The sequence below is a fragment of the Canis aureus genome, chromosome 21, assembly GCF_053574225.1.
Source record: "Canis aureus isolate CA01 chromosome 21, VMU_Caureus_v.1.0, whole genome shotgun sequence".
Classification (NCBI taxonomy): Eukaryota; Metazoa; Chordata; class Mammalia; order Carnivora; family Canidae; genus Canis; species Canis aureus.
This window is the reverse complement of record NC_135631.1, coordinates 32,495,051-32,513,009: the sequence shown is the minus strand read 5'-3', so window position 1 is coordinate 32,513,009 and position 17,959 is coordinate 32,495,051. Positions and strand designations below refer to the sequence as shown.

The following is a 17,959-nucleotide window of genomic DNA, read 5'->3' as shown; positions in this document are numbered from 1 at the left end:
AGCAACAACATGTCTACATAGAAAGGTAGAAATTTATTCTTTCTTTTATTTTTTATTTTTTTAAAGATTTTATTTATTCATGAGAGATGCACAGAGAGGCAGAGACACAGGCAGAGGGAAAAGTAAGCTCCACAGGGAGCCCGATGTGGGACTCGATCCCGGGTGTTCAGGATCACGCCCTGGGCCCAAGGCAGATGCTCCACTGCTGAGCCACCCAGGCACCCTTATTTTTTCTTTTAAATTTATTCTTTCTTTCAGTTACTCAATAAATAATGCCTATCTCTTAAACTGGTGGGTGAGGGGCAGGCATAAATAAGAAAAACTATTTTTATTTACTTATTTTTAAATATTTTATTTGTTTATTCATGAGAGACACAGAGAGAGGCAGAGACACAGGCCAAGAGAAAAGCAGGCCCCATGCAGGGAGCCCGATGCGGGACTCGATCCTGGGACTCAGGATCTTGCCCTGAGCCGAAGGCAGATGCTCAACCACTGAGCCACCCAGGCGTCCCAAGAAAAGTATACTTAATCTTGAAAAGTTTATAATCAGAAGAAAAAAAATAAGATGTATACTTAGACAGAAAAAAGCTGAACACTTATGAAAAATAAAATGAATAAAAAATAGTTTGAAAATATTCAAAGAAAGAGAAAACTATACCATACACTTTAAAATGTAATTTAATAAAACCGTTAACTATCTCAAAATTTGTAAAAATTATAAGTAAAAGTGGATATTGTTAGTCCCAATGTATGAATGAGAAAATTAAATAAGGCAAAGTAATTTTCACAAGGTCACAAAGTGATCCAGCTTGAAATTCCAGAACTATATGAATCTGGAGTGTCATTTTATTCTGCTGTATGAGACAATTTCCCTAAAAACATATCACAGTTATTCAATAGTCATTTAGAATGAACCTCAAGTGGAATATCAAATTGTATATAATACTTGATATTTTCACATTCTGATTTACATTTTTTTCTTCTTTTTCATCCACACATTTTCAATTTTCCTTTTTAGTTAATATGGAATATTATCTAATTTTCCTCTCTTCCAAATTAGTATATCTTTTTCTTAACTAGTTTCTTTTAGTTGCCTTCTATTTTTTTAAATGCTTGAAATCTTTGTCACAGGCTTACTAGTAAGGTATCTGTACTTTTCAATCTAGAATTTATTTAGAATCAAACATATATGGAGCCATGTCAAGGGAATAATCAGTAATTACAGAATAATTTTCAGATTCAGGAAAGAAAAAAATGTCTTGGATCTTGCCACATTGGCATTCTCTCAGTGAGTAAGCCATCAAACAATAGAATTAGCAGGACAAGCAAAATATACTGTTAAGTAATTATTTACATTAAATATTTCACTATACATTTGCAATGTCAATAATTCTCATTTAGGTTACTTCTGTTTAAAAAAAAGGAAGTAGGGGATCTCTGGGTGGCGCAGGGGTTTAGCACCTGCCTTTGGCTCAGGGCGCGATCCTGGAGACCCGGGATCGAATCCCACGTCGGGCTCCGGGTGCATGGAGCCTGCTTCTCCCTCTGCCTATGTCTCTGCCTCTCTCTCTCTCTCTCTGTGTGTGTGACTATCATAAGTAAATAAAAATTAAAAAAAAAAAAAGGAAGTAAGGGGAGACTAAGCGATATGGAACTTTGTCAATAAAAAAGTCTGATTTGGGATGACCAGGTCACATTTTCTAATAGACCAGTACTTATTGATGCCAGTTTACATTTGTGTTACTCAAAGCCTATAATCAAATGTTCAATTCTGCAAATAATTCCATTAAATGCAATATGTGGAAATAAATTTCATCAGATTTTAGTCAAATTTGATACTTTGACTTTAATAAATAGTCATACTAATTACTATCCCACTTCAATCCCATGTGTACATTGTTAATTGTATTCAATAACTTAAGACTCATCCATTTGGATTGTTGATGTGTTTATAAATTAATTTTGAAAAACTGGCTAGATCTTTAAGTATACATCTTTAAGTACCACTATGTATGCCTTCAGCCTTCATAAATTTGGAACAGATTTTAATCAGTATCCAAGGAATGCATTTTGTGAATTTTTCCTCCTTTATGGGTGCCCTATGAGGCAATTGTAATTGGAAAAATAGAAAAAGAAAATAATGTTTAGTATTTGTGCACAGGATACACTAATGAAAAATAGCATCCAGGAAACTGGTACTGTCGGAGGCTAAAAATTAATGTAGCCCAATAATGAATATACGTATGTATAGATATGTTTATACGTATGTGTAAATGTATATATTTGTATAGAGAACAGGCAATACAAATGTCATATTTTGGAGTCTTTATTGACCTATCAGTACTAATGTATGAGATGTGGCATAAAAAAGTTAAAAATCCATAATGACTTGACACTTTAATTGCTTCAGTGTTAATCTCATATCACTACATTTTTACCTTATGTGATGAATGTTTTGCATTTGGAAGTGATGCTTCCATTTAGCAATTGTAATTTCCTTAAAATTCCTAAAAATATTATTTTTCTTGACACTAAATATGAAAAAACAAGGAAAAAGCATTTGTTCACATTAAATAGAAATAATCATCTAATTAAATTCCAAGGCACCTAATAAAATTGGGACCCCCTTATTTTTAGTGAGATAAAATTAATAAATGACTCTTTTTCTACTCAAACAACTATAAGGGAAATACTATTTAGATTCAGGTTTTTTTTCTTGCCATTCTCATATACTAGCTATGATCTTAAAGTGTATGTTTTAATTCCTTATTCATTTCTTCTAACAGCAATTCTTGCCGGTAGCAATATATATAATATAGTGGGATGATAAACCTAATGCTGCTGAATTTTCTTTGTACTTACAATGAAATGAAGTTTGAGGAACATTTATAGTTAAAAAGGGTTTAAAAATAATATGAATACATTCAGATTTCTATTTTACTTTAAGGGCAATATTTCAGTCTCATATCTTAGGTCAAAATTAAGATAGTGTAACACACTACAAACTGGCTCCTCTCCCTGTGCTTGGCACTCAAGCCTTTGAATGGATTGTAGCTGATAGTAACCATATGTGGTCCAGGAAATGTAGAAGGGGCAGGCTGGCCAAAGGATCTTTCTAGATGGCAATCTGCCTCCATGTCAGATATCTTTGCTCTGTGGCTCTTGGGGAACTTGGTAAACCTGGTCTAGTCCAACATATAAAGATTAAAAAAAAAAAAAAAAAAAAGCAAAACAGTGGCCATTCAGATCTTGACATTTTGAGGTGGCAATGTGGCTTCCCTATGAACCATTTTTTTTTAATGTTAACAGCAGTCTCATATATCTAAGTCATTCCAAAGAATAAAGAATATTTAAGTAAAAACAGAAAGTGCCCTTAATTTCTAAAAATTATCCTCTAAATTATACACTGAAGAAATGTACTAGCATATCTAAATTTTCACCAAAACTTATTAACATGCAAATATATGCATACTTTAAGATCTCTTACCTCCTTCTGGAAAAATTTTTAATTCCTGAGGTACATCTGTTCAGTCCAATTGGTGATTTTAAGTACCTGGACACTTCAGATATCCTATAAAGATAAACAAATTCATTCTTAGAATTCCAATATAATTCAAAAAATAGGCAATTAATTAATAGGTGCTCCACTAAATTAAAAGTCAGTATAATTGCCTTTTAAATGTTGCATAGGAAAATGTAACATAGGAAGGAAAAAGGCATTATGGGAGGTGGACATTGAATTTGATAAACATTTCACTCTGTCTCCCTCAACCAAATTATGATTTTTAATCACTAATTGGAATTGAGGTACTTTGAAATTATTCATTATTTAGGGTGTGACTCTGGTAAAGAATAACTGATTTATTTGAGAATCAGTTGAAATTTTAACACACTCTATTGACTTGTCCATAATGCTATGATGTCATTAACATTTTTCACTACTGACGATGAGAGGCTCACACTGACAACCCAGCTAAGCAGTAATTTCATGGCACTGTTAGCAAGTAACTGGATTTTGCTTTAACAAAAGTTTTCTTTCCCACCAAAGAAAGAAATTATACCATATGTGAAAATAAACAGAAATTTTAAATAATTGAATCTTTCAAAATATGAAATAAAAACATCCTTTGAATAATTTTATTTTACTAAAACAGATGCTTTGTCAGTAATCATACACTATTTAACATTTGAATAATGAAAATAATTTAGTAAACAAATAAAGACAACTCAAATCTGGACCAGAGGCTTAAAAATATCTCAACTGAGAAAATACACAATTTGGTTAAAACAAAAATAGTATGCGATAAAGATTCATTGGCTAAGTATTAACCTTATTAAAAAATTTTAATCTTATTTAAGTAAATAGAAACTTTATTCTGAAGTAGCATTTCTCTCAAAGTTATATCCAATCCTGTTTTTTTACAGTACATTTTGTGAGAAATATAGAATATATCTAGATTACTATATTTTTGAGAAACATAGACTATATTATCCAATATGCACTTATACAACATATTTTTGTTGGATCCCTTACAATCTGATAGATTAGGGACACTTCAAGAGTTGACTTAAGCAAAAAATTTATGCTAGGTATAGAAGTAAATAGATAATCTATTAACCCAAGTATACATGCAAACACTGAAACTCAAATGTCAATACCACATTAAATATCCCATGGACACATGTATCATATAATTGTGAAATTACTTCAGTGATAGGATGGAAAACAAGATCTTTGGGGGAGAGGAGTCAAGTAAGCAAGACTAGTGTTTTTGAAGTCTACATGGGTACTGAAATTACCATACTGTATGACAAGAAAGGTGTTAGAGAGACAGTAAGCTAAGACTAAAATCTTAACAGAAGAGAGGAAGTGACCAGAGAGGTTGGTAAAAAAAACTTCTATAAAGAAGAATAGCAGCTGGTATCTGCTAATACCATGAGATCATGGGTAGAGAGTTTTAGGGAGGGGAAAGGAGACTTTTGGAAGTGATCCTGAAGAGTAAGAGAATATCACCTCACCTCCAATCTCAGCCATTTAAATGGTGTGGTAGGGAAATAGCCATCCCTTGGAGCTGACATGAGAAGCAGGATTACTAAAAAAGAACCAGGCTTCATTTAGAGAGAAGATAAAGGGAAAGTACATAAAAGTGGCTGAAGATGAAGGGGTTTTGTTGGTGAGTTCAAGAGAGCATGGTGAATGGGTATCAGGAGACAGAGAGGAATTGCCATGAGGATTAGAGATCTCAGAATCAGGAATATCTTGGAAGTTCTGGGTTCCTTTTAGCTACTGACATAAAATGAGAGAGTGTGAGACATCTTAGGGATGAGCAATCAAATCCTGATTTTTCCAAGACAGAGTAGCCTGCCTGTGTCAATGGGGACAGGGTGATGGTTGTGAGGTCTCATCAGGGGTGTTCGAGGCTTCAGCATTACTATTTGACTCTTGATGATAGTGCTCTCTAGGCAGCACAGGCTGTGTGAATTCCTCCCGACTTCTGATGGACATCTTTAGGTTGGCACAGAGACTCTCTCCCTTGACCCGAAACAGCAGTGGCCTGTAGAGGAGGAACATACACCACGTGTGGTCCTCCTTATTATTTACACAGAAGGCATCTTATGTCCAGTAAGAGGTCAGCTTACTCTGAGCACACTGGAACTCTCCTACGCCCTTCTGGTGATGGCTTCACTCCTATCATGGGCTGAATCTTCAGCACATGAAAACCTAAAGGCCTGTGGAGGGAAGATCAGACTACTTCAGCATCCTGATCTCCTCTGATTTCTACAGTTGTAAGTCTAAAGAAAGGGACGTTTTATTCCAAATATAAGGGCTTCCATTTTTTTATATGTTTGGATTTTCTTTTATCCTGAAATGAAGGTTCTAACTATTTCATGAATAGCTTCATAAACTTTAACTGGTCTAATTGTTCATAACCCATGTCAATATTTATTATTAATTCATTAAATATTTATTATTCATTATGTGCCAGGCACCATTTTTTGCATCATTAACTACTAATTCATGAGCCTGGCCTTGAGACACTTAAATTTTATACAAACCATAAGCCAAATAATATGTAAATTAATAATATAATGTCAGTGATAGTAGGTGCTATAAAATAAAAGGATCGAAGGTAGTTGAATATTGATTTGCTTGGGATGGTCAGATAAGTCCTCTCTGAGTTGGTGAAATTTTACCTGAAGTTTAAAGGAAGAAACCCCATGGAAAATTCAGGAAGGCATATTCAAGATCAAAGAAGTAATAAATATAAAGGTCCTCAGGCAAGATTGTACATAGATTGTTCCAGAAATAGCAATAAAATCATGAATAATGAGTGTGAAAAGAAAACTAAGAAAAAGATGTAGAAGCAAAATATAATACAGTTACAACTACAAATGAATTTAAACTGATTGGAAAATTTTCTACAAATATTGATAAAATCAATGCCATGAACAACAGTTCTCTAGTTAACAGTGAAACATTGGTTGAGTCAAAATAGTAGGGGGAAAATGCTGTGGATAACAAGTAATTAAAATAGCTTGCTTAACAATGGAAGTTTTACTACTTCATTTATCTCTCTATAAAATTGATCAAATGGAACAATCATGTTGGAAAAAAAATTAATACTTGGAATTTTGGTTAATTCAATAGTTATAACTATGATTAAAATATACTTGTTTGACAGAATAAAAATATGCATTTCTTTGATAACGTAGAGAGAGAATCTTCTGGCACAGATGAGTTTTTCCACCTATCGTTGGGAACATTATATGAGCCAAGTAGGCACTTGCAGATAGAAAATATCTGATCCAACCTGACAGTTCTTTTTTTCAATTCACACCGTATAATTCTTCAACAAAAAATCTGTCAAGGGAGGTTCCATTAGTGTCAGGTAAAGATTCCTAACCAGCATACTTTTAACTTATTTAAAATGATAGTAACAAGTGATTCTTAAATGAGAAACTCCTACTGCAAATAAAATGTAAGTCTTTATCTTTTTATTTTCTTTGATCCTGGTGTTCTCCCGGAAACTCTAAAGGAGTTGTAACTTTGACAAATCTGATGTCTGCTAGTTCCTACAGGGATGTCCTAAGAACAAATGCAACATTCTACTTTCTGCTCTACTTGTTTTCATTAAACAATGATTTACTAGGAGTTACCTGAATTGAAATCTACCTTGGTCATTTTCTTTAAAAATAGCATAGCAAATTTATTGGAAAGACTTAAAATTGTCATTAATATTTCTAGAAAAGTTCATTACAAATTTAATCTCATTCTCTCTCGTGCTCTCTGTTTCTCAATCCTCCTCCTTTCCTCCCTCCATCTCTCCTTCTCTTTGTCTCTTGTGAGAAGATGGGAAGATGAGGTCATTTGGGAAAAACATATGAATAAATTAAAAACTAATCAACTGAGGTTTAATTTCATTTACAATGCAGAATTCCAATTGATTTTGATTTGCATTAGTAGATGTATTATATTTCAAATAACTTGAAGATACGTGTTGTCCTGAATACTTAAAAGTACCACAGTGTGTAAATTTAAATTTCAAACATTCTTCTAATTATACAATTTCCATATTTATTTATTTATGCACTTGAAATACTTATTAGCTATATCTATTACGTTAGGCAATGTTTTAGGTGCCAAATTAAATTAGGTGTACAGCTAAAATATAACCTCTGGTGAGTGGGGACTTGCTTTCTAGTTGCCATTATATCCTTAGTGAATAGAACGATGCCTGGCAGAGAGTAGCATTTAAATATATAGAATGAATATATATTTTATGTGGATGTATATATTTGAATGACTGTATATATTTGAGTAAATGAATGAATGTGTTCTCATCTCCTTCTTTTATGTTACTGGAATCAGACAACTGAATTAATGACTGAAGAACAACATGATGAATGTGACGATGGAACTAAGTATCAAATCTTAGGAAACACAGCGTTAAGAATCCAAATCAGACAACAGGGGTGTTCAGGGCTCTAAGTCTGGAAACAGGATTAAAGATGCATAGTCAAGATTTCAAGTACATACATCTGGGGCTGAGCCTCATTAGGCTCTAGAGAAAATTGCTGGGGGATCAAACATATACTTCTCAAGGTCCCAGAAAAATATTTAAGTTGTAAAAAACTAAATGGCTTCTAGAATATGAAAAAATATGCAAATCAGATATTAAGGAATATGTAACTAAATGCCTATTAAACTTAACCTCTCAACCTTATTAATTGTTAAATTGAAACTTCTTATAATTAAGGTTCTCTTACTCTGCAATTTTCCCTCAAGATGCATAATAATTATTGAAAAAATCCCAGAAGATAATAACAAAAGGGCAAGTTTATAAAGTCTCTTCAAATTTTTTTTTAAAATTTTTATTTATTTATGATAGTCACAGAGAGAGAGAGAGAGAGGCAGAGACACAGGCAGAGGGAGAAGCAGGCTCCATGCACCGGGAGCCTGACGTGGGATTAGATCCCGGGTCTCCAGGATCGTGCCCTGGGCCAAAGGCAGGCGCCAAACCACTGCGCCACCCAGGGATCCCCAAGTCTCTTCAAATTTTTAATATAAACAAACAAAAATGTTTAATGTAGGACAGAGGTAGATTTAATATATTTGAAAACTATGGGGCAAGGTCACCAAAACAAAGAAATGACATCTAGGGTCTTTCAAAAGACCTAAAACAGGCTGGTATCATCCAGTCTTAGACTGGTTCTGACATAGGCTAAAAATAAATATAATTTAATTAAAATATTTGCTTGCTATCTATCTTCTCAGCAAGCAATTTCTAAACCCTACATTGTCATTGATTGTCCCAAATTTAGAATAGAGAAATGAAACTAAAAACATCATTTTTATGTTTCAGTGAGATTAAAAAGTATACACAAATAGAAAATTAATGCAGTTGTCCTTAGTTTAATACCCTTAAGGGCGACTATTGCCTTAAATAAACTTCCAGTGTCTTTTTTAGCAGACTTTAAATCAACCAGAACACATTTCTTAGGACAGTTTTAGGTCATTAAAAGGTCATGAAGAAAACTCAAAAGGTAAAAGATAATTTCTAAAGGCTTTTAAAAATTATAATTTTGAAAATTACAGTAAAAATTACAATTACAAAAATTGAAAACAATTTTCCACTTCAAAACTAAACATCACCTATGGCTAAATGTATGAATGTACACACATATTAATAATTGGATCTTGTAAATGTTCATTCATATATATCTCATAATATACATACATTATTTACATTCATATGAAATTTATAAAATATCTGTTATGTATAACATGCACAGTACATATGCATATGCATGTGTGTGTTTCACACACACACATACACACACCTTAGAAAATAATTTGTACATACTTTGTTACATTTTAATTATAAGCTTGAATCGCCCAAGAGCTTAGTACCAACAAATTTTTGGAATGCCTAATTCCACATGGTGATCACTATGTGATCACTAAATCTAAATACGTAGAATTTCTTATCCTGAATATCTATGATTTGTTAGAAGACTTTGAATCTACTATTTTTTTTATTTAAATCTTTTTTTTTTAATTTATGATAGTCACAGAGAGAGAGAGAGAGAGAGAGAGAGAGGCAGAGACACAGGCATAGGGAGAAACAGGCTCCATGCACCGGGAACCCGACATGGGATCCGATCCGGGTCTCCAGGATCGCGCCCTGGGCCAAAGGCAGGCGCCAAACTGCTGTGCCACCCAGGGATCCCCGAATCTACTATTTCTTAATCATAATTATAAACATTATTGGTACATATATTTTTTGAAGCTTCCTGATGGTTGCAACATCTTTTATTCTAAAGTTACTTGCAATTGAGATTTAGATTTTACTTTTCAAAACATTGCAGATAAAATAACATCTTTTTAATCACAGTGGCCACTTGACTCCAATTAAATCATGTACTGTTATTTATCATTTTTTTGAGGATATCAGCTGTGATATACTTTTAAAGCTTTTTTTTTTCCTGAAATTCTATTGCCCTCAAAATCAAAAGAATTAAATTTTGAGAGTAAAACAGCAGTAATTATAGGAGTAATGAAACTATAAGTCTACAAGTCACAAGCCATTTATTGTGCAATTCACAGTTATTTGAGAATAAATCAAAATAATTCCTTATTGTCCTTTTATGTTGTCTCAAACATTTTAACAACAGACTTTCCTCTTTAAATTACCCATTAAGAAACTGTTGTTTTTTTTCTTTCCTCTCAAGTTTAATGGCATATTCAGTTTTACACTTAATAGGTAAAACTGTGCTTGTGAGTAGGCTTTAGATACAAAGGTCTAGAAGTGTATGCAATGTTCATAGATGAAGGCTTATGAATGAAGAGAGATTTTTTTTACAAGTATCACATCCAATTTTTCTACCCTTCAAGTGTGTGTCCCATAGCTTCTAAGTTCATTCTAGACCTGACCAATGGCCTAAGATATTTTGATAGTCGCCTGTCTATAGAGACCCCTCAGGCTTCACTCAGTGAATATATCTAGTTTTGTAATTAGATAAAGAGGTGAAATTCTAAATAAGACAGAGATTGGGGACGCCTGGGTGACTCAGTAGTTCAGAGTCTGCCTTGGGCTCAGGGTGTGATCCCAGGGTCCTGGGATCCAGTCTTGCATCAGGCTCCCCTCAGAGAGCCTGCTTCTCCCTCTGCCTGTGTCTCTGCCTCTCTCCTGTGCCTCTCATGAATAAGTACATAAAATCTTAAAAAAGAAAAAGACAGATAGTGATATAAATCTATGGCTTAAGTTCTTGGAAACATTAGGAAAATAAAAATCAGAAATATCTATTTAGATACCTTGTAAATTGTATGTTACAAGGCACTCTATTTTCCACCCAGTGGGTATCTAATATTATATGAGTGAAACAGATATCTAAATTATACTAATCTTAGTAATATCAATGAGTCAAATATTTATAAGCAGCATCAGCATCATTAGCTCCATTAGAAAAGAACAATCACCCAAAAATGTGAAGCAACTGGCATGTTAGTATACTCAATACATAGCAGGACTTAGTCCTATAACTCCAAATTCATGCACTCTCCCGCTATGTCTCTTCTAAGGCAAATGTGTGATACTGCATCATTGTCAAAATAGTTCCGTTCCTGCCCTACTGTGTCCTTCCATATCCGAAAGATAGACTTCCCACTCCTTTGACTTAAGAGTGAGCAATGTAACTTGCTTTGGAAAATAGAGTATGAGTACAAGTGACATGGTCTACGTCTGAGCACAATCTGTAGAGGCCACAACATGGTGCGGTCATCACCTTTCGTCAGGGGATATCTGCTCATCCTAAAGTCTGGGTACAAAAGAATAAAGCAGGACTGAAACCATCATGTGGAATAATCATTATGTGAGCGATATAGAAAAGTCTTTATTCTTATTGTAGGGCCATCAATTACCTGAGCATAAACTTAGCTTATTTGCTAATTGATAGGCAATTTGGTGCTTAGAAGTAACGTAGTACAGTGAGGATAAGTTACAGGTCCGTCCTGAGGTCAAGCAGCAGGCGCTAAGAGATCGTTTATTGGCGGTGGGAGGGAGGGAGCCGCAAGCACAGACATTCGGTAAGGCTGCAGATTCTGCAGCTTGGGGAGCAAACCATGCTCTAAGTTAGTGGTGGTCTAACGTCCTACTCACACCTTAGCGGGTGCTGGCCAGCTGGTGAACTGAACCAACAGGAAAAGAGAGAATCTGGAAATTGTAGGCCTTGCAGCATTGAAAGATAAGCCTGTTTCTTATCTCCAATTAGTAAAAGAGAAAATTGTGGAAAACCGCGGAGCTACAAAAGCCAATCGCAACTCAGCATCTCCGCAAAGAGGAGATCAAGGGTGTCTTTGTAGCCGATTAACACGACAGCCAGCGGATACTCGCCTTTGGATGAAGTGACTCCGAGAAAATAGAATCCAAACAAAGGGGTCTAAGCCTTTAGAAGCCCAGAGCGCTCGAGGCACCTGAGTTTCGAGGAAAAGAATCGCGGACGACGCTACTGGTGCGTAGCAGGGAGTAGAAGATGCATAACAAACAGGCTTCTATGTGTTGAGAACGTTGTCCTGCCGGTGAGTTAGCAGCCGGGAGTAAGAGACAGTGAGTGTTTGGGATTTCAACTAAACTGTAGGATCCCCACATTTCCCCGGGCGGCAGAGCCAGGCTGACGGCTGTGGGGCCTGCGCGGCCTGCGGGGCTGCCCGGCTCAGGGGCGGGGCGGGCGGGGCGGGCGGGGAGTGGTTCCCGGACCCGGAGAGGGTGTCGCCCTGCCACTTGGCTCCGCAGGGCTCTGCTTGGCCAGCGCCCTCCATCGCGCTTCTCCTCCGTGCTGACCACGGCGTGCTGCTCCACCACAGTGTATCACAAGGGTGTGCGCGTGCATGTGTGCATGTGTGTGCGCGTGTGTATACATGTGTGCGTATGTGTGTGAGCATGTGCGCACGTGTGCGCACGTGTGAGCGTGTGTGCGTTTGTGCATGTGCATGCGTGTCTGTGTGCACGTGTGCGAATGTGCATGTGCATGTTTCTGTGCGTGTGTGAGCACGCTCGTGTGTGTGCGCATGTGCGTGTGTATATGCATGTGTGCGTGCACGTATGCGTGTGTGCACGTGTGTGCGTGCGCGCGTGTGCTTGGGCAAAGGCCTAGAGCACGTGTACGGTTTCCCAGTCCCGCAGAGCAGGTCTCCGTCTGGTGGTGGCTCCCGAGTGTGGCGCTGCCGAGCCGGTTCACAACAGGCGGGAGTGCGGGCTCGCGACCCGGCTGCGGGCGGACGCCGCTGTCGTGCGATGGGCGGTGCGGCTCCGTGGGGCTGGCCGCTGCCCGAGGGGCACACCCGCGGCCCCATTCCTCTCCGCGTGGTCGTCGCACTTGCTCGGGCATTGACGTGTGACCGCAAGCAGCCGAGCGGCATCGGGGCCGAAGCTTCGAGACCCGGCTCGCGGCCCCCGAGCTGCCCGCGTGCTGCGAGCTCCGCAGGTGCGAGGCCGGCTTCTCCCCGTGGGCGGCGTCGGGGCGCAGCAGGGCCCGCACGTGCCCTGTGAGCGCGCTGAGCGCAGGGAGCCCCGTGCCCGGTAGGCGGAGCCCGGGACCAGGTGCCCGGGACCAGGTGCGGCGGGGGCTGCAGTGCCGGGACAAGCAGGAGCAGGCGCTCAGGGAGCCGTGGTTCCGGGGCCGCACGCGGTGCTCTGTCCGTAGGAGCCGTGCGCACAGCCCGACGGGGAGCAGCTGGGGCGTGGGACTCTCGTAACACTCCCTTCGCAGGACCGTAGAGTCACGAGGAATAAGTAAGTCGCTGAAGAGGGCACAACGTGGAGAAGTTCCCTGCCGTGAGGGAGCCCCGCGGGCCGCGCAGCCGGGGCCGGGTCGCCGCCCGAGGTCCCGGGTCGCGCCAGGGCGAAGCCAGGGACGCACCGCGGCGCCGGGCCGGTACTCGGGCACCGGGAGCACGGGGCGCACGGGGCGCACGGGGCGCACGGGAAGCACGGGAAGCACGGGAAGCACGAGGCGCACGGGAAGCACGGGAAGCACGAGGCGCACGAGGAGCACGGGAAGCACGGGGCGCACGAGGTGCACGGAGCGCACGGAGCGCACGGGAAGCACGGGGCGCATGGGGCGCACGAGGAGCACGGGGAGCACGGGGCGCACGAGGAGCGCAGGAAGCACGGGAAGCACGGGCCCTACGCCTCCAGGGATTTTCCACTTTTGGGAACCTGGGTCTTACTGATAACATCGCCACTGGAGACCCAAGTCCCGCGGAGGGAAGACTTGAAAGTCGATACACTTTCTATTCTTTGATGATTGGCACAGGAATAAGACATACACATTTCACGTCCGTTTTTTTAAGATCTCAGCTATAGTCATTAAGTCATAAAATCAAAGGATATAAACAAATAACGACAAATTATCCAAATTGCCTCCGTGACAACCAGCCTTGTGGCAGTTCATTGCCTTCCGAAACAATTATGCAGGCCACCTTTGGCCAACAAAGTTTCCCTCCATTTTATTTTTAATGTGATACAATGATACAAGAAACAAGCAGACCACACTGATAAAAGCAACCAACTGCACGTTTTTAAGTAACTAAATTTAGCAAGTGTTTCAGGTTTAAGAATTCCTTAAGAAAATTTTATACAAAAACCCATTTTTTTTTAAATTACATTCAAATACCCTACTTGGATACTAAATCTTAATTGTTTTGATGCTATTACTTTTCATTACAAATTTATCCAACTTAAATATATGCATTACAATTAATATATGCATTGGCTAAAATCATAGAGATTGCTTCCCCTTCATATTTTTGTGTCACTAAATTTTTTTTTCTTTTGAGTTTTTTTAAGTTTGGGTCCTTTCCCTCTAACTTCATTTTCTTTGGTCTTTTGTTTTTATTTTACTAAGTGCTCGCTGTTTTCAAACTAAACATGCTTTTTACCATTTTCTCATGCCTTTCTTTCATTTGAGAGAAATTGATATAAAATTGTTTTAGTTACAAACACCACTGCCGTAAGGTGTATGTACCATTTTTAACTTTCAGCATCATTGTAATCAAATTAAAACCACAAGAAGCACTGATGCGAAGAACTATTTGAAGGCAAGTCAGCTAATATTCTCAAGTAATTATCATTTAAAATCCTGGGATCTATTTCACAACACACAGAATGCAGGGGCACAAACTAAAATGCCACCAGCTAACATACCAAGACCTCCTTGGCTTTTGCATCAGACAGTACACGGCCACTGCATCACACCGGTCACTAACGATCAGAGGTGCTCTAAGTCCCTACTGAAAGTCCACTGCTTGAAAATAAAGAGAAACAGAGAGAGAGAGCGTGAGTTACCATTTCAGAGCTCCCGGGAGTCTTCTCTCCTATGACTTGCTGATGATTTTTTACAAAGCAGATTTTTAATCTTCCCAAATCATATCCTTTACTTTCTTTTAAAACTATAATCCAGTAGCAGAAAAATGTTCCCAAACTGCTAGTGGTCAAATAAAATAAGAGACAAGGAGAGCAGTGGGGTGCCCACAATCAAGCTGATTAAACTCTGCAGGATCTGCAATTTGTCAAAAACCTTTTTGCTGCCTCACATTTTCTAAAAATGGAAAAGGTGAAGCTTTCACAAGTAGCGGGCTCCAAATAAACCAGTACGCCCAGCACAAAGCTCATGATACCAGAAAAAAAAATTTTTTTTTTCACACATTAGGAAGTTCTCCTATTAGCGGGTACCCATCATCCTAATAGGACACTTCTCCATATTAATGTGAGATTCAGCTTTTGGACCCTAGAAAACTCTTTCTATCCCTCAGGCTACATTTGTCCCAAAGAAGCAGTAGTTGCATGTAGCCTTGAGGGACTTTTATACAAAACTTGTGGAAATAATGTATAGATTCTTTCCTTGGAGGGGGAAAAAAGACAAAACAAAACTGGGTCACTGACGGTAACTCTGAAAACAATAAAGCTAAGAATGCACTTTTGCTTCTTCTATTTCAGTTGATTTCCTAAGTTTTAGTCTGATTTTCTAGAGACAAGTGTGCTGTGTATAGAAAATTAAATATGGGCTATATGATAGTTACCCATGATTTTATGTATTCGGTGACATTCTTGTTTAGGTGTTAAAAGTTATAGGCTAATAATTTTTAATATTTGGCATAGAACTTTGCCTTAGCATAGCGTCGCTCTTATACTTTTAATTTCTATTTAAATTCTATATCTTATAACAACTGTTCTTTTCTTAAGTATCACTATTTTTTCAGCTTAAAAATATTCATAACAAATATAATCATTATTTTACAGGCATTACTCTTCATTTTTCCTGGCATATGCTCTTCCTATTCTAAAATTCGCAGTACATTTCACATTCACTATACTTGACTACTCCTTGTCTCAACATATTTCATCAGGTACTATGGTTGCTGAGTTGCCAATAAATTATTTAACTGAAATAACTGTTCTCTGGTGGACAGCATTTCTTAGGAGAAGCTCCACGAAAATGCAACTACTTCAGGAGTCCTGAAACTGCAAAATTGTCTTAAATGCCTCCTTTCTAAATAAGCTTTGAAATAAATATCATCTGAAAAATAGATTTGTTTCCTAAAAAGCTACTGGTCTAGAGATATTGGCTACATTTTTATGCGGTAAAAGAAACAAAATATGAATGATGAAATCAGCAAAACAAATTGTTCATCAAATAGCTTTTAGGTCAGATCTGAATGTCCTTCTCCTCATCCCTTAAAATTAGTAATATGTAATTCTATTTTTTTAAAAAAAGGATTTTATTTATTTATTCATGCACCCAGGCATCCCCATTGATACACAATTCTTAGGTAATTAGTATGAAATTGGTATGTTTTTGGTATATAGATAGCATTTAAAAAATAGAAATATGGCTTTTCCACATTTAGTCCCATGCTTTCTTTAGCTATTAAAATGTGAACACTGGGCAGCCTGGGTGGCTCAGCGGTTAGTGGTGCCTTCGGCCCAGGGCGTGATCCTGGGGACCCGGGATCGAGTCCCACGTTGGGCTCCCTGTATGGGGCCTGCTTCTCCCTTCGCTTCTGTCTCTGCCTCTCTCTCTCTCTCTCTCTCTCTGTCTCTCATAAATAAATAAATAAAATCTTTTTAAAAAAATGTTTATACCAAACTGATAATTATCAACTAATTGTTAAGTAATGTTATCACAATTTTTCTTTAGAGAAATCATTAAAAGCTCTCTTTTTCATTTCTTGTATGAATAAATGAATTCTTTTTGTGCCCAATAACATATGTAGAATAGAACACATGGGCCAGGTGGCATGAAATGACTTTCATGGACCACCGCATTGCTCAATAACATTCTTTATATAGTCACCTCTGGGACACCTGTATGTGAGTTGTGTTAGAGTCCTACATTCCACCAGACCTGGATTTCAATGCAACCAACTCGCTTAAGATCTAACCACTTAGAGATCATCACTATACATGTAGGTATGGTCTCGGGAATGTATTGTTAAACTAAACTTATGTAAATGATTATCATGAATGTTACATACTCACCAGATAATGCAAATAAACAAGGTTGAATAAAACATTAACACTCATTTCGAGGGATTTCAGGTTTCCTTATCTACCCCATAAATGCTGATTAGTGTAGCAGTTTACCATGCATCAGCCACCAAATCCCGAGCTCAAGATAACAGTAACTGCTAGTATTGGGCATGTATTATAATTCAAAACTTGTTTAAAGCACTTTATATAACGTCAATTCTGACAACATTTCAGGGAGTTGGGTATTTTTAATTCACTTTATAGGAAAGAAAGTTGAAAGAGAAAACTCCGTGAACATGGATAATCAGTGACAGAATTGATTTGAAGAGATTATTCATCCTGATACTAAGACATAGTTCTTAGGCCTTTTAGCACCAATTTTTTGACCAGGGACATTTTGACCCTGGAGAAAGCAAGTTGGAGGGGTAGATAGGCCAGGGACTGCTTGGCCTACTCATGCTGAGCCCTGATGAAGTGCTTGGCAATTTTTGTAAAAAAATACAAATGTAATTGTTTTTTTTCTGGGGTACAATAATTAGAAGGGCGACTAGCTGAAAGGGAGCAGATGATGTCAAAGATACCGACAATGACATAAACACTTCCTTAATTTCATGGAAACAGAGTCCTAAGAATCCCAAAGCTTCTCACCCAGGCCTCACAGAACACCAAGAATACAGTGCAAAATTCAGGTGATCAATGAACTTGGATTAGAAAAAATATATATATTTTACTAACTTTCAACTGAATATAAGTAACAAACCATTGCAATCACAATGGTGATAGCAATACCTATAACTGTATCACAACAGAAATCAAACATTTTAATGTCACAATAGGTTTCTTTCAGAAATCTTAGGATGCCATTTATACTATTCATTTCCTTCGTTATAACATTGAGATCTTCCAGTAGATCCTCTCATTTAATCCTT

The 17,959-nt window shown here is 37.9% G+C and overlaps 1 protein-coding gene and 1 long non-coding RNA gene across 4 annotated transcripts in view; one reads left to right on the top strand and one right to left on the bottom strand.

Moving 5' to 3' along the window:
• The window catches only part of SEMA3A (semaphorin 3A), a 454,575-nt gene that overhangs the window by 297,271 nt on the left and 139,345 nt on the right, over positions 1-17,959 (bottom strand). For 2 of the 3 annotated variants that reach the window (XM_077863814.1, XM_077863816.1), the window contains exon 2: positions 3,488-3,571. The gene's annotated coding sequence lies outside the window, so the exon portion shown is untranslated. Of the gene's footprint in view, positions 1-3,487; positions 3,572-14,846; positions 15,010-17,959 lie in introns of those variants that run through there. The other variant, XM_077863815.1, reaches the window with a different exon arrangement.
• LOC144292889 (uncharacterized) overlaps positions 1-17,959 on the top strand; it is a 38,388-nt gene that overhangs the window by 16,040 nt on the left and 4,389 nt on the right. The window lies entirely within an intron of this gene.